This window comes from Ursus arctos, unplaced genomic scaffold (assembly GCF_023065955.2).
Source record: "Ursus arctos isolate Adak ecotype North America unplaced genomic scaffold, UrsArc2.0 scaffold_6, whole genome shotgun sequence".
NCBI classification, from domain to species: domain Eukaryota; kingdom Metazoa; phylum Chordata; class Mammalia; order Carnivora; family Ursidae; genus Ursus; species Ursus arctos.
The window spans coordinates 26,481,565-26,504,325 of NW_026623078.1; positions in this window are offsets into that span (position 1 = coordinate 26,481,565).

The following is a 22,761-nucleotide window of genomic DNA, read 5'->3' on the forward strand; positions in this document are numbered from 1 at the left end:
GTTCTAAACTCTGTTTTGTTCAATATTAATTGTTGCTACTCCAACTTTCTTTTGACATCCATTTGCATGGTAAATGCTTTTCCATCCCTTCACTTTCAATCTGCATGTGTCTTTAGGTCTAAATGTGTCTCTTGTAGGCAGCATATAGATTGGTCTTACTTTTTTACCCATTCTATCATCCAATGTCTTTTGATTGGAGCATTTAGTCCATTTACATCAAAGTAATTATTGACAGTTATGTAGTTATTATCATTTTGTTACTTGTTTTGTGGTTGCTTTCATAGTTCTTCTCTCTTCTTTTTTCTCCTGCTTTCTTTCTTCCAGGTTTGCTGACTTTCTTTAGTGATGTTCTTGGAGTCTTTGCTCTTTATTTTTTACATATTTATTACTGGGTTTTGATTTGTGGTTACTATTAGGTTTATGTATAACATCTTATGCATATAGCAGTCTATATAAAGTTGATGGCTGTTTAAGTTTGAACCATTCTAAAAGCACCAAATTTTTACTCCCCCTCCCCCATATTTTAGTGATATGGTATCATACTTTACATCCTTTTATATTGTGAATCCCTTGACTGATTTTTATAGGTAAACTTAATTTTACTGCTTTTTTGTTGCTTCCTACTTTTCTTACTCTTGTTTATGGTCTTTCCTTTCCACTCAGAGTTCCCTTTAACATGTCTTCTAAGACTGGTTTAGTGGTGGTGAATTCCTTTAACTTTTGCTTGTCTGGGAAACTCTGTCCCTGCCTCTATTCTGAATGATAGTTTTGTTGGATAGAGTATTCTTGGCTGTAGATTTTTTCCTTTTAGCACTGTGACTATCAATGCCTTCCCTCTGGCCTGCAAAGTTTCTGCTGAAAAGTCAGCCGATAGCTTTGTAGGGTTTCCCCTATATGTAACTGTTTTCTTTTCTCTTGTTGCTTGAAAAACTTCTTTCTTTATCATTACTTTTTGCCATTTTAATTACTGTGTCTGTTGGTGTGGACCTCCTTGGGTTGATTTTGTTAGGGGCTCTCTGTGCCTCCTGGATCTTGATACCTGTTTCCTTCCCCAGATTCAGGAAGTTTTCCGCTATGATTTCTTCACATAAATTTTCTGTCCCCTTTTCTCTCTCTTCTCCTTCTGGGATCCCTATCATGTAAATGTTAGTACACTGGATGGTGTCGCTGAGTTTCTTCAATCTATTCTTACTTCTTATTATTTGTTTTTCTCTCTCCTGTTCAGCTTGATTGCTCTTTATTCCTTTGTCCTCCAGGTCACTGATCCATTCTCTGCTTCCTCTGGTATATTTTTAACTTCATTTATTGTGTTCTTTATCTCTAATTTGTTATTTTTTATGTTTTCTCTCTCTTTGTTGAGGGTCTCACTGAGGTCCTCCACTCGTTTCTCAGGTCCAGTGAGTGTCTTTATGATCATTACTTTAAATTATCTATTAGGCATATTACTTATCTCTTTTTTGTTCAGCAATCTTGCTGTGATTTTATCCTGTTCCTTCACTTGGGACATATTATTCTGTCTCTTCATTTTCTCTAAATCTCTATGCTTTTTTCTATGTGTTAGAAAAGTTAGCTACCTCTCCTGTTCTTGAAAGTAGTGGCCTTATGAAGAAGAGGTCTGTAGTGCAATCCCCTGTTCACCAAAACCTGGTACATCAGGGATGTCTCCTACATGTGTTGCATGTGCCCTGCTCTTGTGACTGAGGCATGTTTGCCCTCAGTCCAGTTCTCTGCAATGACTCTCTTTGCCTATTGTGGGCAGGGTTTGGTCTCTGTATTGTTAATGGGCCAGTCTGGGGCTGCCTTGGGTTTGAGTTGAGTTGAGACCAGGCATTGGCAGAGATGCAGTAGCACCGAACTACAGGGCACTTTCCCTGTCTCCTTAGAAGCTTTTGTCAGTTTCACAGAGCCTGTAGTCTGACCCTGTGTCTGCCCCCAGCCCATTGCTGGGGTTCCAGGTAGACTGATGTGTGTGGTTATCATCCCCTCTCCTTGGGGCAGGAGTCATTTTGAAGTGGTGCTGGGTCCTGTTGAGGTAGCTTGCACACTGCCAGTCTGGTAGTACCACTTTGGATGGACTCCCATCAAGGGCATGTTGGAAAGTGTGTCAGCAAGAGAACACAGGGATGGGTAGTGGGGTGCTAGCAAAGTCCACACTGGTCCACTCTTAGAGGGAAACTGCAGACAGCCTGGAAAACTCCTGCCCAGGCAAGGATGGATGGGGTGGGTGTACAGAAGAGCCCAGGGGCAGGGCACACTTTAGAAGCTAGTTGGAGAGTGTTAGTGCTGTGCTCATTCGTGCACGTGTCAGTATATCTAGGCTGGGGGTCAGGGGAGAGAAATGCCTGCCACCTCCTTTACTCTTCAGGAAGTCTCTCACAGATCCCTGCCCCTCCAACACACACTCTGAGATTAAATAAATCTCCTTCCTGTATACCCCAGACATTTTTTCAAACTGCTGCTTCTATGCTATATCTCAGTGGGACTATTTGTTGGGCTGCCTCTTGAAGGGCAGGAACTCAGCTTCCTATCACCTTTTGGCTCCCAGAGCTTAAACTGCTGATTTTTAAAGTCCCAGGTGTTAAGCCCCACTGATTATAAAAACTTTTGAAACCAGGCCTCTCTGGTTTTCAAAGCCAAATGTTAAAGGGATTCATTTTCCCAGTGTGGGTCCCTTGTGCCAGGGGTGCCTAGCTTGGGGTCTGCTCCTCTCCCATCTCTGAGCTTATAGTGTCCCTCCCTCACACAGACAGTCCCATAGGTCCATTTGGCTCCAAACCATGTCTCTGCCTTTCCTATCCTCTTTTATGTGGCCTTTTCTCTACATTTAGCTGTGGAGAATCTGCCCAGCTAGTCTTCAGGTCATTTTCTGGGTCATTTACACTGATGTAGGTGTTATCTAATTGTGTCCATGGGATAAGCTGAGCCTAGTGTCCTCCTACTCCACCACTTTCCCTGGAAGCCCCTCTTACTTTGAGTGCTGAGAGTTCTTTGTATTCTCTGGATACTTATCCTTAGTTGGACATATGGTTTTTGAATATTTTCTCCAGTCTGTAGTTTGTCTGTTCACCTGATTTACTTGGTCCAATTTATTATTTGATCCTGGATTAAGTCTATGAACTCTATACCTAGGTCACAGTCCCATATATTTTTCACTATTTATTTCTCTAAAAGGTTTCTAGTTTTACATTTTACGTTTAAGCCCATGGCCCATTTTGACTTAATTTTTGTAAAAATACGAGCTTATTTGATGAAAAGGCTATCCTACTTCATCGAACTGCTTTTTTTTTTTTAAAGATTTTATTTATTTATTTGACAGAGATAGAGACAGCCAGCGAGAGAGGGAACACAAGCAGGGGGAGTGGGAGAGGAAGAAGCAGGCTCATAGCAGAGGACCCTGATGTGGGGCTCGATCCCACAACGCCAGGATCACGCCCTGAGCCAAAGGCAGACGCTTAACCGCTGTGCCACCCAGGCGCCCCCATCGAACTGCTTTTGCACTCTTGTCATAATCAGTTGAGCATATTTGTGTGGGTTGATGGCTGGTCCTAGATTCTGTTTCATGGATCTATGTACTTCTCTCATAATACCACACTGTCTTGATTCCTGCACCTACATAGTAAGCCTTCATATCAGGTAGAGTGATACCTCAAAATTTAGTCTTATTTGTCAAATATTTTTTTTTATCTGTGCTAGGGTCTGTGCCCTTTCATATAAATTTTAGAATAAGCATATCTATATTGCCACCACCAACAAAAACCTCACAGGGATATTGATAAGAAAGTCATTAAATCTACAAGTAAATGTGGGCCAAATTGACATCTTTAACATATAGTATCTTCTAGTCCATGAGCATGGATGTCTCTCTTTTTATGTAGATCTTTTTGATTTGTTTCATTAGCATTTAGTAATTTTCAGCACAGAGATCCTGTATATGTTTATTAGACTTAAACCCAAGTATTTCCTTTTCTTTGGAGCAATTGTAAGCGATACCACATTTTATAATTTCAGACTCTGAATGTTCATTGTTAATATTCAGAAATGCAACTGATTTTGTTGTTTTGAGCTTGTACTATCCTGTGACCTTGCTGAACTTACCTTTTAGTTGTAGGAGAATTTTTTCAGTAGATTCCTGGGGATTTTCTATGTAAACAATCAGGTCATATGCAAAGAGAAACAACTTTATTTCCTCTTAGATGATCTGTATACCTTTTATTTCCTTTCTTGCCTCATTACTAGAACTTCCAAGGCCATGTTGAGTAAGTTTTTATTTGTTGCCTACATCTCCCATTAGAACAAAAGCACCATGAAACCAGAGACCACCTGTTTTGTTCATTTGCTATACCTAGTGTCTGTAGGAGTACCTGGTAACAGGGAGACACACAAGAAGTGTTTGTTAAATGAGCAGTTGGTGAATGATAAATGAATAAATGACCAAATGCATACACGGATGATGTATTTAGAAAAAAAAATCATAGACTATATGACAGATTCCACTATTCCCTCTCACCAAAAAACTAGGCACAAAACTTGACCTTCCTGCTTTCAGTCTCTCCCACCTACTCTGTCCTTTACTTTGTTCCAATTGTCATCCTCCCATTGGGCACTGTTGGAAATCCATGTTTCTTTCCAGGACTATTATTGCCAATCACAAAGAGTCTTGACAAATTAATTTGTTGACAGCCATAAACAATTTATTTCCTGTCCAAATTTTCTTTCCTTTCAATCTACATGGTTCATTCTAGGCTACCTGCTTGATTTCTTAACAGAACTGTATTTATTCATTTATTAGACAACTATTATTGAGAATCTATTATGTGCCAGGCAATGTTTTATGCATTTCTCTCCCTCTTAAGTTGAGTGCTCTGTACTGTTCTTCCTTGCAACTGTGTTCTTTCTATGGCATCAGTATTCCCTGAAATATCAGTATTTTCCATATGCTATATGTACGTATGGAAGGCCCTTCGGGAGGAGAAAAAAAATCACTTCTAGCCCAGAGTATAAATGAAAATAGATACTTCATTTTCCAGAAACATTAACAGCCTAACACTTCCTGCATACACCACTAAATAAACTTCTGGAAACTTCAAGTGATGTACATTATTGTTTCCTCATATTCAAGTAGACATCAGTTATAGTATCATTAGGTTTGTTTAAGGACAAAAATAAGATTATTAAATAAGCCAAATACTACAAATGATGGGTTTAGAAATAATAAGGAATAAGTAATGGAGAAAACATTGTTTATGTGGAAGTAAATTTGGAAAAGAGACAAAAATAAAAACAGGAGCCTTTTCACAATGGCTGTCTTGTTCTTCAGTCAGACATCTTAGATCATCAGAGTTCTGTTTTCCTAGTGAGGTAGCCTTCAGGTTACCAAGCTACCACTAGTTTCCTGATGCTGTAAAATTTGTGCCTACAAAGCAACTTCTGAAGATAAATAGAAATATTTCCTTACAGGATAAACAGAGACTATATTAAATTGGAACTGGTATTCAACTCCACCAACTGGTTGGTCAATAAGTAATACATTGCAATTAATTTAACTTTATATGATCAAGATGTTATATTATGCAAGGCTCTCTCCTAGTCTTCTGTAGCAGTAAAATCTTTTCCTTCTGTTATCCATATGCTTGAGTTCAGGTTTAAGTCTGTGGATGCATTATAAGACGTTGTAGTGGTTCCTCATATTCTTAGCACATGCAGCATTGATGTTTATTCTGCCTTACCTGATTCTGGGCAAATTTATTTCTCATCTGAATTATAAACAGATCATATGCTTTATGAATACACCATAATGATGGACTATCCCCTACATTTCATGTAGACAGCATAAGACTTAGAGAAAGAATTGAATTCATTCATTTATTTATTCATTCATTTATCTTTAAAAAATATATTAATTGATAGATCTCTATTTACAATCTAGAGGGTGGAGATGAGATAAAGTCCCCAGCTTCATGCAGAATACATTCCAGAGAGCTACCAGATCATAAACAAAGCAATAAATTAATGAGATACTCATAGACTGTGATGAGTGCCATGAATGAATTAAGAAGGCAGATATACGGAGTAACCAGGGGAGGATATTTTTGCTTGAATGATCAAAGACCTCTCAAGTGGCCTTTATACAGCATCCCAACAAGTAGAGTCCTCCAGCATCTGCAAGAGTAAGTCCAGACCCTGAGCAATCTATCTGTCACAAAGCAACTCCCGCTTTTAAACAGCTCTGTCATTTAACTTTAATTTATCTGGCTTTTAATTTAGTGAGAAAAGTGTGATAAGTATCAAAAATTATCTTTTAAATGCTAATGGCCAGATTTTTCTATGCCATTTAAAAATGATGTATCCCCTCCTTAATGATTTGTGATCCTTCCTTCAACATGATATTACATACTTTAGTTTTTTTTTAATGGCAATACTATTTAACTCTTTACTTATCCGAATATTATTTTGGTGTAGTGCAGAGTGTATAATTATCCCTTTTCTGTTGTGCACCTTTCTCTCATACTGTTTGGCGATGCCACCTTTGTCACATTTCAAACTTATGAATAATATTCTAAGTTCTATTGCAAGAATTTTAATTTTTATACTTCTAAATAAAGTTGTCTACTTTACTGTCCTGGATTACCTCTCCTCATTTTTGATGTCAAATTTCTACCAACTTCATAAAATACTCTGAATAGAACAGATTTCTTTATTTTTCTAAATCTTGGAATAATTTACACAATAGAGAAATCTTTTCCTTGACATTTAAAAGATAAACTCGTCAGAATCTAACAAGACACTTCCCTGAATGAAATTAATTTATACACATCTGTTTACTTCTGTGATTATCAGTCAATTCAGGCCTCTATTTTGAAGTCAGCTTTGCTAATTTATATTTCCCAATATAATGTTCTATTTCTTCAGGACTTCAAATATATTACCATAGAACTATACTCACTGTCATCATGTTTCTTCTCTTGCTAATCTTATTAAAATGTTACTCTTCTTTTATTGAGTTTTTGTTTTCTTTAAAATCAGAAGTTTGTCTTAGTGGATTGTTTCTAATACATGATAAGTTCCTGAATATATTTGTAGTTGCTTTCTGTGGCTGCTGTAACAGATTGCACAAATTTGGTGCCTAAAAACAACACAAATTTGTCATTTCATTGTTGCGTAGGTCAGAACTGGTGTAGGTCTCCCTGGACTAAAATGGAGGTGCAGGCAGGACTGTACTCCTCTCTGAAGGTGCCAGGGGTGATTCCATTTCCTTGCTTTTCCAGGTTCTAGAGACCATCTCCATTCCTTGTCTTGCAGTTCCATTTCTCCACCTGCAAAGCTAGACACAGGAAGTCCAGCTCTGCTGTGTTGCATCACTAGACCCTCTGTAGTCACGTCTGCCTCTGATGCTGTCTTTCTTCTGCCCCTCTCTTCCACTATAAGGACCCTTGTGATTCTATTGAGTCTATCCAGATTAGCCTGGATAACCTCCCTATTTTAAAAACAACTAGTCACCTTAATCCTCTCACAACTTAATTCTCCTTTGTTGTGTAACCTAACATATTTACAGGTTCTGGGGATCAGGGCATGGACATCTGGGAAGGAAGAGAAAACACATTTTTCTGCTTACCAAAATATCAATTAAGTTTTTGATGTTTTATATCATCTTTCCACTTTCATTTTTATTGTTTCTTCTTGCTTCCTTAATGTAATTTTACTGCTATTTAAAATGCTTTAGTAGAGTAGTTAGCTTACTTATTTTCACTTTCTAACAAAAGATTTTAAATCAATGAATTTTCCTTTAAGTACAGCTTTGGCTGTATCCCTGAGGTTTTAATAATCATGTCTGGATAGTTTCTAAGTATTAGAAATGGTAGATTTAAATTTACATGTGTTTGCATTATCTTTAAATAAATTTTATTATTTATTTTTATTTTTAATAGAAATTGGTTGGTTCGGTTTTTCTTTTGAAGTTTTCTTTGTAACATAACATGAAAGCTATATTTAGGAATATTCCACCCTAAGCAGGATAAACGAGTAGTTTCTATTTGTAGCAGACAAGATTTTCCTTACTGATAACAATAATGATAATAGCATTTTTAAGAGTTTACATGGTACTATGCTATGCAATTATAGATATTATCTCATTTAATCTATATAATCATACTATGACTAGACATTGTTAATATTTTCCACTTATGGAGGGCGAAAGGAAGTCACATAGCTAGCAAACGAGAAAAACAACACTTGGATTTAAATTGTTATATCTATTATTCAATTTTAAGGAAATACACCCCTACAATGTTTTATTCTCTCTTACTTCTTTTTTCTTTTAATCTGTTTTAATTTTTTAAATCTCAGGGCTAACATAGCAAAATTTCTCACAATTCTGTTTTTATTTATTTCTTTGGACTTACGTAGTTTTTGTTTTATATAGTTTGATTTTAGCTTCATCGGCATATGCTACCACAGAATTACATTTGCAATTGTAACGATAAGCTTTTTTTGTAAGCTCTTTCCTTTAAATTACAAATGACCCCCCTCATTTAAAACCTTTTTTACTTTGCCTACAGCTAACATTATACCCATACTTCCTTCGCTTTCTTTCTTTGTTTTTCCTTGATAGTTCTGTCCATTTGTTTTTAATATTTTGCTTCACTTTGTTAGATTTATAATGTATGCATAATTTTTAGTTGGATTTTGTTTAGTAATTCAATCCAAGAGTCTTCATTTTTAAATAGAGTTTTAGAATGATTTATGTTTACTTCCATAACTGATTATTTCAGCTTCACTTTTATCAACTTATTTTATATATCCTTCTTATTTGTTTTATATTTTCTGCTATATGAAATACTACAGAACATATCTTCTTAGCTTTTGTCTTCTCTAGTGTTTTAAAAAGTACTCAATATATTTTTAATAGAACTAGTGGTTATCATGATCTTTCAAAGACATTCTTGAGGCATAATTCTTTAATTATCTAAGTTTTATACGAATATGATATCTTTAGACTGTTCCATAAGTGAGCTGAGGGTTTTATAGGCTTTTACTTAACTATATTCTCTATTCTACTTACCAGTCTTATTTTAGAAATCTAAGTAGATTTAATCCCAAATTATGATTAATCATTTTCTATTCTTGCATTTATATATATTATTCTGGGTTAAATGTAAAAATATGGAAAATCTTATTCAGGGCTTTCCTTTTAACCACTTCCCTCTTCTACCTAAAGAAGGAACCAGCATTCTGAGAAAACTGCAAAGAACTTTAAAAAAAAGAAAGAAAACCATTGGCAGAATTCCCACTTCTTGATTTTTAACTGGATTTCAGTCATTAGAGCCGCTTCCCTGGATTTATTCCCAAGCAACTGGCAGAGGGCTGAGCACCCAGTAGGCCACACCATTATCTCTCTATGGTTCCACTATCCAACACCATTTCAGGGCCAGCTCATTCTGTATGGAATTCCTTTTCCACCCATCCCCACCACTTAGATAACTTTTACTCACTTCTCTACTTCCCAGGTCTTAAGTAGCTCAAATATAGTATCCTCAAGGACACTTTCCTTACCTCCTAAATAAGTCAAGTTCAGGTTCACCTGAGGTTTATAATTATACATTTATTTGTCTATTTGTTCTATATATGTCCCACGAAATTGTAAATTCTGAAAGGAAGTGGAATATGTCACCCAAAATATGCCTCTTTGGAATAAGATTAGTTTGAACTGGTTGTTCAAAACTAAACTAAACTAAACTAAACTAAACTAAACTAAACTAAACAAAATACAGATGTAGGAGAAGTCTGCAAACCCAGTAGAAATTGCCCCTTTACATCTATAAGGGAAATCTCTGTTTGTAAAGGTGTCTTCCTCCACCTAGAGAAAGAGGGAAATAACTAAATCTCTAGAAACTCTTATCAATGGAGAAGGCCAAGACTAACATCTGCAGAACAACTATACCCACCTTTACTGTGTTTTGCTGAAAACCTCCCATAACTGGCTCGTCACCCCTCTACACACCCTTTGTCTTTAGCTGGAGATGGTATTCAAGGTGATGGCTTGTGCCATTTTGGGGCATTACTCAGTTTTCCTGGGTATCTCCCATGTATACAGAAAGAATATGTATTATTCAGTTTCTGCTTGTTTGTTTGGTTTGTTTTTTTTTTTTCCTGTTAATATTTTTATTACAGGGAGGTCTCAACAAGGAACCCAGAAGGGTAAATTACTTCTCTTCCCCTGCAGTTCAAGACAGACATGGAGGATGTCTATGTTTCTGACTACCATATTCTTAATTCCCAATAGTATAGCACAGAGTAGAGGCTCAATAAATTTATTCATTTATTCAACACATTATTTTAACATTAACCTCGTGTCATACACTATTTTAGATGTTAGAGTTGCGGAAATGGTCTCATGGAGCTCATATTCCAATGGAGAGAGACAGAAAATAAATACAAACATCAATGTAAGTTAATGGGAAGAACTATGAAGACAATAAAATAGGGCAATGCTAGCAGCTGGAAACCTGAAGGCTACTGCTGTTGTTTAGAAAAGTCTAATCGAGAATGTGATACAAAAATGAGACCAAACCAACAAAGAAAATTGCTACATGAAGATCAGAAAAAAGCCTGCCCAAGCAGCAGAAAAAACAAAAGAAAATACCCTAAGACACAAGTAAGCTTTCCTGTTTAAAGACCAGGAAGTACAGGGAAGTGCCTATGTAATCACAGACAAGATTGACTAGAGATAAAAGATCAGAGTAGGAAATAAGAATGAGCCTGGGGAGCCAAGGAGAGAAAGAAGGGGAATAGAACTGACCTCGGCACAGTGGCACAGAGGGTGGGTGATAGGAGATCAGAGTCTCCTCCAAGTATTGATTAATCTTCTATTAAGTGCTGGGTATTCTGATAAGCATTTCACCTGTAGTGCCTCGTTTAACTCTCACCTATGGGGATTCTCATCCAACGGAGAAGGAACTGGAAATTCCAAGAGTTTAACAACTTGCCAAACATTCAACAAATCACATGTGGCAAAGCCATGATTGGACCTCATGCCTGCCTGACTCTGAAATCTTTGCCCTTAACCACTATCCCAACTCAAGCAACACTCAGGCAGATAGACCAGTTTACATCAGCTGGAATAAAACACGTGACAAGGAAAGGGCCATAAGATTCAAACGCTTTTTTGCCTCCTTAGAAAAATGTCTCAATGTTTCTTTCCTGACTTCACTCATTAGTTCTTCATCCTCTCTAACAGGTGCCTAGTATAAAAGATATTGCTACAGTCCTTTCACCTTGCATTCAAGCAAGCAAATGAACTATATTTAGCTGGTGAGTGGATGCAGGAAGCTGTACATGGTACAACTCCACAAGCCTAAACTCAAGCTTTAGTGACCCTCTCTACAGCTGCCCATAGCAAATCACGGTTTGCTTGTCTGTCCATATCATTCATTTCCAAACATGCACTACTTAGTGGGAACGTCACCTGATAGCCTTGGTTATTTTCTCAAGTTTTAGCAAGAAGTATTAGTATGTTCACAGGTGTTAGCAAAATCTTCTAAACTACTCAACATACAAAATCAAAGTACATACAAAGAGAATGACCAGTGATCCAAATTTCCTTTTACTTCTTCCCACTTCTTTTGCTTTATTTGTTTGTCACCAAAATACCTCCCATTCTATAGCTTAAACACTACATTCTTTGTGAGTGGTTTGCCTTGTGGTGGCTAAGGGAAATGGATAATTATACTGAAGAGTGATGAGAGACAATGTGTCTCTCCTGGCTCAGGCTTCAGTTGTAAAGTTATGTTATTTGTTTGTAAAAATATGCTGAATAAAGTCAATCGCTCCTTACGTAAGTGAAAATAATCTTAGATATCAGTTAATTATTTACTATATCCTCAACACTATCTTTTTTTATTGGCCATTGGGACAATGCATATTTTGAGTATTGTTATTAAAGAGGAAAGATCAGATTTCTCAAGGCCCATTGTTTATTTTAAAATGAAATAGATTACTGATCATTTTGTTGCAGAATACAAGAAATCCATTTAATTGATTGTGAAAAATTCCATCTCCAAAACAAAGACATAAATCGGTCAAGTTTGTGCTCTGTCAATGAAATATCACACAAACTTGTTTTGGCTTTAACACAGTCCCATGTAAATTTCACTGGGAGAATATTGTCAATATCCGTGAGTTTTTACCAGTGATGTTGCTTCTCCTGAATCCCACTGAAAACCTGGAAATAACCCAAAAATGATGGAGTAATGAGAAAGAATGGAAAAGGAGAAAACAGTTCTCCTTAGGGCTCTAAAGATAATCGTTTGTAATATCATTCTTATAACCCCTCGCCTTAGCATTTATTGTCCACACCCGTGTTCCAACAGACCATGTGTTCCCACTTAAGGTGGCATGTTAGCACTTTTATTTCCAGTTGCCTGCTTGCTCTTCATTTTTAATAGCTTATATATTTCACTCAGTATATCATTTTTGGAGGAATTTGAAAGAAACTATAGGCATGTTGTAATCAGTACCATTCATTTCATCAGTCTGATTAGGTATAGGGTCTCTCTTACTCACATTTTTTATGTGGTCCCTGTTTTTGATGATACTTCACTGAAACATCTCTTTCTGGTCATGTTGACAGCATCAAGGGAGACAGAGCTCTGTTCCTTGCAATATATTCTAATCAATTATTCTACTGTGACAAGAATGTATAAAAGTAGAGCATGTATGTGTATTTCTGTTATTTAAGCAATGTTAACGATTCCACTTAAAGATGAAGTTGCTCTGTTTTCTCTGTAAAAACCTGAGTGAAGGGCTCCTGGGTGGCTCAGTTGGTTAAGTGTCTGCCTTCTGCTCAGGTCACCATTCCAGGGTCCTGGGATCGAGTCCTGTATCAGGCTCCCTGCTCAGCAGGGAGTCTGCTTCTCCCTCTCTCCCTCCTCCCTGCTCATGCTCTCTCTCTCTCTCTTTCCCTCTCTCAAAAATAAATAAATACTATCTTTTAAAAAACCCAAAAAACCTGAATGAAGAAGTCAGTAAGATGCTTTTTTCCCCAAGGAAATCATAAAGGTAAGTTCCGATCAAATCAGAACGTTTAGGGTTTGAATAGGAGTGGGGACTCTGAAATCCACCTCCTCAGGTTTTCTCACCATGTTACCTCAATTTAGGAACCCAGCAAACTGGAAACATACAGACTTAGCAGTATGTCTGTGAGTAGGTCTGTTTGAAAATATCAGGTAGAACTGAAAGGTCAATTGATTTGAATCACCAGCTGCATCCCTCTGGGCCTGGCAGGAGACTCAGAAGTGTCTCTTCTGCTACTCTGAAATAATCATCATGAGTTTGGGTGGATAACTCACAACTTCCTGGCCTATAGCACTACAATGCAGTCATAAAGATCACATTGAAATGGGAGTTTTCATTTCTTCATCTAGACCGGACTCAAGTTAGTACTTGGAGGCAGCAGTTTCAAAGCAGAAAATCAAGGACCGGAAATAAAACCGCTTGTTGCTCTGACGTAGGAAAGTCATGGCGGCCCCTTATTCCCTGGTGCTCTCCTCTCCATCTCTTCTCCCATTGCCCTCCACAGGTGCTGCTTGATTGGAATGGCCAGTAGAATCTAATCAGTCATGCTAAGAGACTGGCAAGTGTTAAAAACTATTTATAAACAATGGAGTCTTCCCTATACAAATACTGAGAATTGAAGGAGAGGTACAAATTTTGAAGAGACAGAGAACAAAAGCCTGAAGCATTTAACTGTCAGAATTGTGTCACCAGGATCGCTAGAGCCTATCCCATGAATGAAGGTCTATAAAAGTCCTGTGAGTTAGGGAGAAAAGGACTTTGCTTTGGGTTGGCCTTTTGAAACGTGCAGATAGTAAGTCGTCAGGAATGTCCTCCTCAATTACAAGAGGCAGCAATGCATGTGTAAGCAAGTGAAAACAGACACCAGCCTCGCCCTCAAGGGATTTTAGATTTCCCTCAGTACATTTATAAGTTGGATTCAATGTAATTTTCCCATAAAATGAGTATATGGGAAGTGATTTTTCCAAGAACACACAGCGAGACAGTAGACAAGGAGTCTAAGAACCAGACCAGATGTCATAAAACCTGAAATCTGTTCTCAACCCTTTCACTAACTCACTGATGTGGCTTAGATTAATTTACTCAGTTTCTAATCCTTTTATAAAAACAATACTTCCTGTTTATTTTTAGAATGATCCGCTCAAAACCTTTAGCTGTTCTTCTTGTCCATTTTAAATTATAGTGTAAGCAAAGTTAGAACTTCATTTCAGACTATCATGATATTTACTTAACACAGAGGGAAGAAAAATAATAAGATTAAAGTTACTATTGTACCAGAGCAAAAGCTAGCACAGAGCAAGGGCGTTCAACACATGTTATCCTACCTGATTTCTAGAGACACAGATGGGAACACAATGACACTAGTCTCCATCCATCAAAGGGCAGCTGTCTATAATAAATATCTACATGAACCAAGGCAAATTTCAGACTTGTGCCTTACAGATAGGTTTGCTAATGGCTTTGAGTCTACAGCAGCCTAAGTGTGGTGCAGACCCCTGAAAACCACAATTTATGAAGAAGCCAGAACTCTCTGGGCATAAATACCTATAGTGAAGTTAGCTTTTGATATATTAAGAAGTCACTGACTTTCGATCTAGTGACAAACGAAGGTGCTGTCAACTTTAGATCAGTTGATAGCCTGAGTTAACAAAGGGAGGAAATGTTAACACCCCTGAGACATCTTCACCATAATTCCCTAATCATCAACTCTGACATTATAGAGCCTTTTGGTAATGTTGATACTTGACCTAACTGAGTTGTGCCAAGGGTGTGATGGGGCCCGGACACCTCAGGCTGAAATCATCAGAACAGTTCTGAAGGCAGAATAACGTTCCAAGATTAAGCCAGAGTTAAATTTAAAAGCAGTGAGCTCTAAGACATGGTGGTAAATTAGACAGGAAAACTAGAAACCCAGGACACCTAATTTTAAGGTCAAAGCCATATGTTTGTTAAGAAGGAAATAAAGATGAAGAAAGGCATTCACTACCTCCAACTACAAACTCCCTGTCTCGTGGCAATATGGCAGCCTCACGCAGGGCCCAGAGCAGGGCCATAAAGAATCAGTTGCCTTGATTACACATGTCGACTTTTTGCTAACATTAATAGGCACACTATCTATCATAAAACTCTTCCCCTGTTGCTCATGACCGTTATGTTTACAAATGCAAAACAACAAAAGCAATATTATCACCCCCACATGTTTTTGCTCCTGGTTTATCAGAGTCCCATTCAAAGATGCATTAGGGTTCATTGTGGCCTTTCTTAAGAATTCTCCAGTTTGGGGAAAGGGAATTTAAGAACCAAAAGGAGTGAAAAGATGAAAATTACAGTGGCTGAAAGCAGTATTCAAAAGTCGCTCACAGAGGAGGAAACAGCACACATACATGAGTGTGGCAAGGGATTTGTAACCACCAGTCTTTAATGCAAGAGAAGCATCCATATGATAAACAGCAAATCACACAAACCCCCCAAACTTTAGTCAGAACCAAATGTGGTTTTTAAAATAAAAATATTTGAGAACTTGTAACCAGATGTCTATATTTTAGAAGCATTCAGACTGATTTTCATTTTTGTTGTTTCCGTTTTGGGGAGTTGCTCTTCCTATTTCAAAACAAAAACCAAAAAACTACCTGAATTGAGTAAAAGGAATTGTCCAGATGTGTTTGTTGGAAATTAGACTCATCAGCAAATGGGAATGATTTGTAATGTCCTTCATTTTCACCTCATTTTCAGACTTAGAATTCAGCATTAATGACTAGCTACCAAATATTTAGTCATATTTTATATTCATTATTTGGAATATTTTTCTCACTGAATTGGCACATTTTGGTAGCTAAATATAATAACATGTGTTTACTGAGTTGAGAGTAAATAATGAACATCTGATTAACAGATGGATAATTCTCTTAATTGCTAGAAGATTGACATTTTCTCCTGGTAGCTATGGGAAAGATAAAGAAGCAATGTGAAATGTGAATTTCATTTATCCTAACAGATATGATATGGAGATATTTACTATTGTATAATATAGAGTATTATTTAGATTAAATTTTCCTTTTTCATGTACGTTTGAAAATAAATTCATGTAGATTTCAAACATAAGAGAACTTTATTTTGAATAAAAGTGGTTTTCCACAAAATTTTCATTAACTTTTCCATTTCCTAAAGATGGTGTAAAGAAAAGATTTCAGAAGGCTGGCTGGTTAGTGTCGTCTAGGACTCATTCTGATAAATCCATTACGGAATCCAAAGCCAAACGATGTTTTCCCCAAGTGATTTTTTTATCCTCCATCTTTTGATCCTTCATTGTCTTTTGAACGTTCAGCAGCATTTAGAACATTTTCTGGGTTTTTTCCCTCCTTACTTAATGAAACATAAGAACTTCCTTTTTGTTAATTTAAACCTAACACATCTCCCATTTGCAATACTTTTTTTCACGAATAGGTCCTAAAAAGGAGATCAGGGCCAGGCAGCAATTATTTTTTGTTTAAAAGCTTTTCTACAGACGGAATCATTGACGTAGAACTTGGGAAATGCAGTAGCATGATAAGAATACTATCACATGTTAATCTTTTAAAACCAGGGTGATGTCTACATTTGTCTATCTACAAAATAACTCTTTGTTTTCTTCTCCAGGTGTTCATGCATCCTATCTAACTTTCAAATCAAAGTAGGGTTCGCTAGGAACAGGGACATGCTAAAATTACCCTAGGTTATAAGGTAACTTATCATCCTCCATCTACCCCAAATCTGTTCTTTTCTTCCTAGGCACATGGCTGCCCTGCTAAAGACAAAATTTCCCAGCCTCCCCTGTGAATAGGTGTGATCATGTGACTAAGTTCTCCCCATTATGATGTGAATAGCATTGATTGGGCAACTTCCAGGTCCTTTAAAAAAATGCTCTTCTGGAACTTGCTTTTCTTTCCTTTCCTTTCTCCTGGATGGAATGGGAATTACTAGAACAACCCCAGAATTCTCATGTTAAACTTAGCAAAGATGTCTCCACTCTGTGGAGTAAAGCCTACCTATCTGCCCTGAAATGTTACAGATGCAGGATACAAATGTCTGTTTCTTGTAAGGTGCTCTGTTTTTAAATTTATTTGTTAGAAGAGTTTAGCTTTTTACCTAATTAAAGCAAAGAGACTATTTTAAAGCACAGAAAATAAGAGATATAAGAATATCCATATTTTAAGATCAAGGATGGGAAAGTCAGGTGTAATATAATAAGCTCTAAAAACCAGAATATCTTGTTTTTCCTCACTGTAAGATTTCCAATACTCCCTTCTCTAGTTTTGTGCTAATGATGATTGAACAAATCCTTGACTTCTGGTACTGACTAACTTTGCTCTCCAGTCTTATTTCACGACTTCTGCTTAGGCACACCTGCTCCTATCTTGTGGTTTTTGCTGATTGCCTTCTTTTTGTGTGCTTTTCAGTTTACAGAACCCCAAGTAAACTGTTCTGTATGAATCACATTTTAACTTTTTAAGAGAAAATGTCTGATTGGTTTCCATTGTAATTGTTATCCCTGTTGGGCACAACACTCATTCCAGATCACTTTACTGGCTTCTAGGGAGCCTAGTGTTGGGCAGCCCTTAAGCCAAGTATTGTAGGAGAGTTTGCCAACTTTGGTTGCCCTGCAACCAACCTCCTTCCTATTTGTTTAGACTTTCCATTGCGCATGTTTTTAGAAGCAGCCACAAGAAGCCAGAAATTTCTCCTTGTTCCTTGGCTCAAAGAATGGTCACGTGACCTTGGCTCAGAAAACCAGGTGCTTCCATCTGGTATTCAAATCCAGACAAAGTGACACAAATTCCCAGGGCCAGTTAAAGACCATATGCAATGGTGGCAGTATGGTCAAGAGTCCAATCGCCTTGAGCAATGTTATTTTATTTTATTTTATTTTTTTATTTTTTTTTTTTTTTAAAGATTTTATTTATTTATGTGACAGAGAGACAGCCAGCGAGAGAGGGAACACAGCAGGGGGAGTGGGAGAGGAAGAAGCAGGCTCATAGCGGAAGAGCCTGATGTGGGACTCGATCCGGGATCGCCAGGATCACGCCCTGAGCCGAAGGCAGACGCTTTAACGACTGCGCCACCCAGGCGCCCCTATTTTAAGTAGATTGTATCTGGGACATTTTCTTGGCAATGTCCCTTGCTGCTCCTACACTCCTGTTTTCTAAGAATGAATTTTCAAACTTAATGAATTCCATGATTTTCTTAATATCTATCTTCCCCCCTCTCCCAAATCTTGTATGGTAAGGTAGCAATTTATCTTGCTTGCACACCAGGTCTCAATGGTGGGTATTGGCACCCATCTGTGATCTAGTCAGTTGTGACTGAGTTGGCAGGACCACGCTATTGACTCTCCTCAGAAATGGTTGCATAAGTAAGCCAGGTAACCTGAGGATATTAAGCTATACAATTTAAAATTACTAAAAGACAAAAGAATAAGGTAGAAAGAGAAGCCTTTCTGCATGTATTAGTTTACTCCCTATAAAGAGAAAGCAAAGATGCAGTAACTTTGGAAAGATAATGAATTCCTTTTGTTACCAAAGCTTTTGCTTAGAGGAGCCTGAATTCAGGACTGAAGGAAAAGCCAGCCTCTCTTCTGTTTATACTCAGCAAGGCCTCCCTCCACTCATCAGTGAACTACTGGACACAAGCACAGCGGAAGCTCAACTCTAGCCATGGCTTTAATTCTAAAACAGGGTTCAGAAATCCACTGTCTGGAAAAGACACATTAATGTCCTTCAGTATTATTCTTTGCAACTTCCATAGCCTACCTCAAGTCATATATATTGTCTCAATTAGAAGCACTAAATCTATTCTCTGGAAAATAAACATAGTTAGGTACTAAACTAAAATATTCTGCTTTTAAAAATACGCATAATGGCCATTTAAAAACACCCTTCTTCCTGAGATGCCTGAGAATCATTGCTATAAAACCATGGGCTCTAATTAGGCAAGTGATGGATAGAGTTCTTTTGAAAAGCTTTTAAATGAATGACATGGAATCTGTAAAGAATTTTAATGACTGCCCTTCCTAAGTCTTACTATTATACAAGGTAATGGAACTAATATCCCACTGATCAATCAAGATTTTCCTTTCTTTTTTCTTTATAGGTCCTTTTATTTTTCACTTTCCAAGTTTACAACATTATTCATTAAGCAAGGAAAAATAGATACCTATTCATGATAATGGAAGCCCTGTGGATTTTCGGTTTTCAGAATCAACCTACACATAAAGCACATATGAGATTTGCTTATGGTTACCAAACGGAATTTAAGAGTCCTGATGATCGGGGCGCCTGGGTGGCACAGCGGTTGAGCGTCTGCCTTCGGCTCAGGGCGTGATCCCGGCGTTCTGGGATCGAGCCCCACATCAGGCTCCTCCGCTATGAGCCTGCTTCTTCCTCTCCCACTCCCCCTGCTTGTGTTCCCTCTCTTGCTGGCTGTCTCTCTCTCTGTTGAATGAATGAATAAATAAATAAATTTAAAAAAGCTTAAAAAAAAAAGAGTCCTGATGATTATGGGGCAAAAGTACTGCGGGCAGAATCAGAGAGACGAACGGGGGACTGAGACGCTGATGGAAGTTGATGGGACAGAAGTAGAGGTTTAAGTTGGTCCAAGTTACAAAGCTTACCAAAGATGGAACGAAGCAATCGCAGAGGAAGTCAAGTATTGCAAGTAAATGAAATTCTCAGATCTTATTGATGGATAAGTAATAAGCAGTATCCAGACTAGATAAACCTGAAGTTGCTTTTACTCTTTATTTCCCCATGGCTTGGCAATAGATACTGAAATGTGGATGTTGCACTAATCGTCCAGAGGGTCCCCAGTGAGATAGGATCTAGAGTATGCTGTGCTCTGCTACACTAGGCCTGTGTTGAAATAATGCAAGGTAGTATTCTGCTATGGACAGTGCTTTCTTTCTCACTGTTTGTAATTTCTCTTTGCTTGTTTCTCTCTCTCTCTCTGTTTTACTGCCTGTTGTGCCTGCAGCAAGCACGTTGGTAAGAAATGGCTTCCGCTTCCCCTGGGGTTGAGGATGGCTGAGAGCAGGCCCCGAGGAGGTACTGAGGTCCCAGCGAGGAGGTACTGAGGTCCCAGCGGGCTGCTTTGGGTCTGTGTCTTTGTCTTCTTGCCCATCTCATTGCCACCTCTTTTCCGTTCCTATCATAGTGTTCTCAAGGACAATTGAAGTACAGATGGCTTTTCACAGGTGTCCTCATTTCCAAATGCAGAGAGCATTTCTCTCTTCCCTTGTTGTCAATGGCCATCTTCTCTGTGAATCCTGTGACTTCTCATTCTCCCCTGGGCATTTCTAAAAGCTGTCACTGCTGTATCTTGAATCTTTCTGTCTTCGTCCTCTTTTCTCTTCTCCCTCCTGAGTCTCCCCTTGCTTTTCTCAGTTTTCCTGTAAGAAGGCTGATGATATGTGTGTGTTTAAGCAGATGTACATGTGTGTATACCCACATACACGTATTGCCCATACTCCTTTATATGCAGCAAATACAGTATACATCTCCAAAGCGTGTTCCCATTCTTGTCAGTTTCAGCTTTGTTATTTTCAGTATTGTTGGATAATCAGAGTGAGTTTCCTTACAGTCAGAGACTTTGGACTGCAGTTTTAGAAACTCTTTCCGGTTTTTCAACTTCTGTGAATGTTTGATAGTGCTCTGATGCAGGTTCAAGAAAGCAGTAGAGTCGATCCTTAAGGTGAGGTTGCCTTTCTTCTTCCAAAGATGAAATTGAGTCTGTTACCGCGTAATGCACACATTCTTATATAAGGAACATGTGTCTGCATGTTTATTTTCCATCTGTATGTCTTCTTTGGTGAGGTGTCTGTTCAGAGCTATTACCAATAGGGCCTTTTCATGCTTATCAGTTAAAGATTTGTTATAGTTCAACAAAGGTAGAGACATTACAAACACACACACACACACACACACACACACACACACACACACACGAGATAGGATTGTATGCGTGTTTTTTCTTAAGATTTTATTTATTTATTTGAGAGAGAGAGCACAAGCGAGAGGGAGACACAGACTCCCCACTGAGCAGGGAGCCCGATGCAGGGCTCCATCCCAGGGTCCTGAGATCAGCACCTGAGCCGAAGGCAGATACTTAACCGACTGAGCCACCCAGGTGCCCCGTAAATGAAGTGAGATGGGGACAGAAAAACGTAAGCTGGTTCATCTGGCAAAGAAAAGCTGTGGATAGAGATATTTCATGAAAGGGAGAAACTTGGAAAAATATTCCAATGGCTTTAAATGTAATCATTTGATGAAATGTATTGAGTGATTCTGATGTCAGCTTTCAATGAAGTATGTTGAAACCCAGATACAGAATGTATGGCTTTGGATACCACATTGCAAAATAATGCTTTTCCTGATAACGGGTATTAGCTAAAATTATACAGTAGAATCATAGAGATGAGCTAACGGTCATCTTAATGATTTCTGCAATAGTTTTCAGTTGTCCACTCCTGAAGGCGGAATTTGTTTCACTCATCCTGGGATGCTTAGCATTGCAAAGTGTGTGTCTTAGGTTCTTTGCTGATGCTTTTAAGGAAGAATTATATCTAATATTAGAAATGTTGCCTTTACTATGCTGGCGGGAAGATCCACCAGAATGTTCCCTTGAGGAAGGATCATTTCTCACCATGGCTTTAGGGCCTTCAAAGCCAGACAGTGCTGCCGTAATAAATTTGAAGAAAGTTAACGAGTACAGGCAAGGAAATGACTGGAGGAGATATTTTGAGAGAAAAAGAGCAAATGTAGCAATTATTTACTTGAAAGCAAATGCTGCATGTTTAATCGGCTTGAGAAGAAAGCAAAAAAGCCAAAACAAAACATGTTTTTTAGTCTCTCTGTTTTAGAATCTGCTATGAGAGAAGAGAGTCCTTGGCCCACCAGGGATGGGGGACAGTGGCAGAGCAGACCTCTCCCCCCCAAGGCAATAACTTTTGTACATTTGCAAACTTGACTAATGTATTGGAAGTTTTCACACCACTGCTTCCTCATTTAAATACAGAAAGACATCGCTTTATCTTCCTCCACAGGAGTTTTGATTGTTAGTTAATTTTTACACATTGGCTTTATTCAGGGTTTCTTCTCTAACCACCAGAGAGCAGCCCCTCCAGACCATCTCCTCCAAGCCCACAATAAAGAGCAAACCATGAATGCTCTTCCTTACTTTGCCTATTACCTGCATCTCCCCTTCTCTCAAGCACTAGCTCGCCATTTGTTTATTTTCTGAAGCTTTGCCTACCAAGCTACATCACCAAATGAGTGTCGAATGCCATCAAAATGTGAGAACTAGGAATTCTATCAGATTTTCACACTTGCTGATATGTTGCCTTGGATTAGCGTATCATTTTTCATATCATGCATCCTGCCGCCCAGCTAGCCCGTAGGTCTGAGAGGAAGCACACTACAGTTTATATATTCTTGAGATACTACAGGAAAAAAAAATGCTGGGCATTCCATAGGCACTATTATAGACCCCCCAATAAATTAATATAATCTCATTGACTTATTCAGTTCATTTTATGGGTCTCTCATTATATCCAACACCTAGAACTGGTCCCAACACCTAGAACAGTTCCTGGAACTTTAAGAGTGCTCAATACTTATTTGCCGAAAGAAGGAATGATATATATTTTTTTCAAATATGTCTATT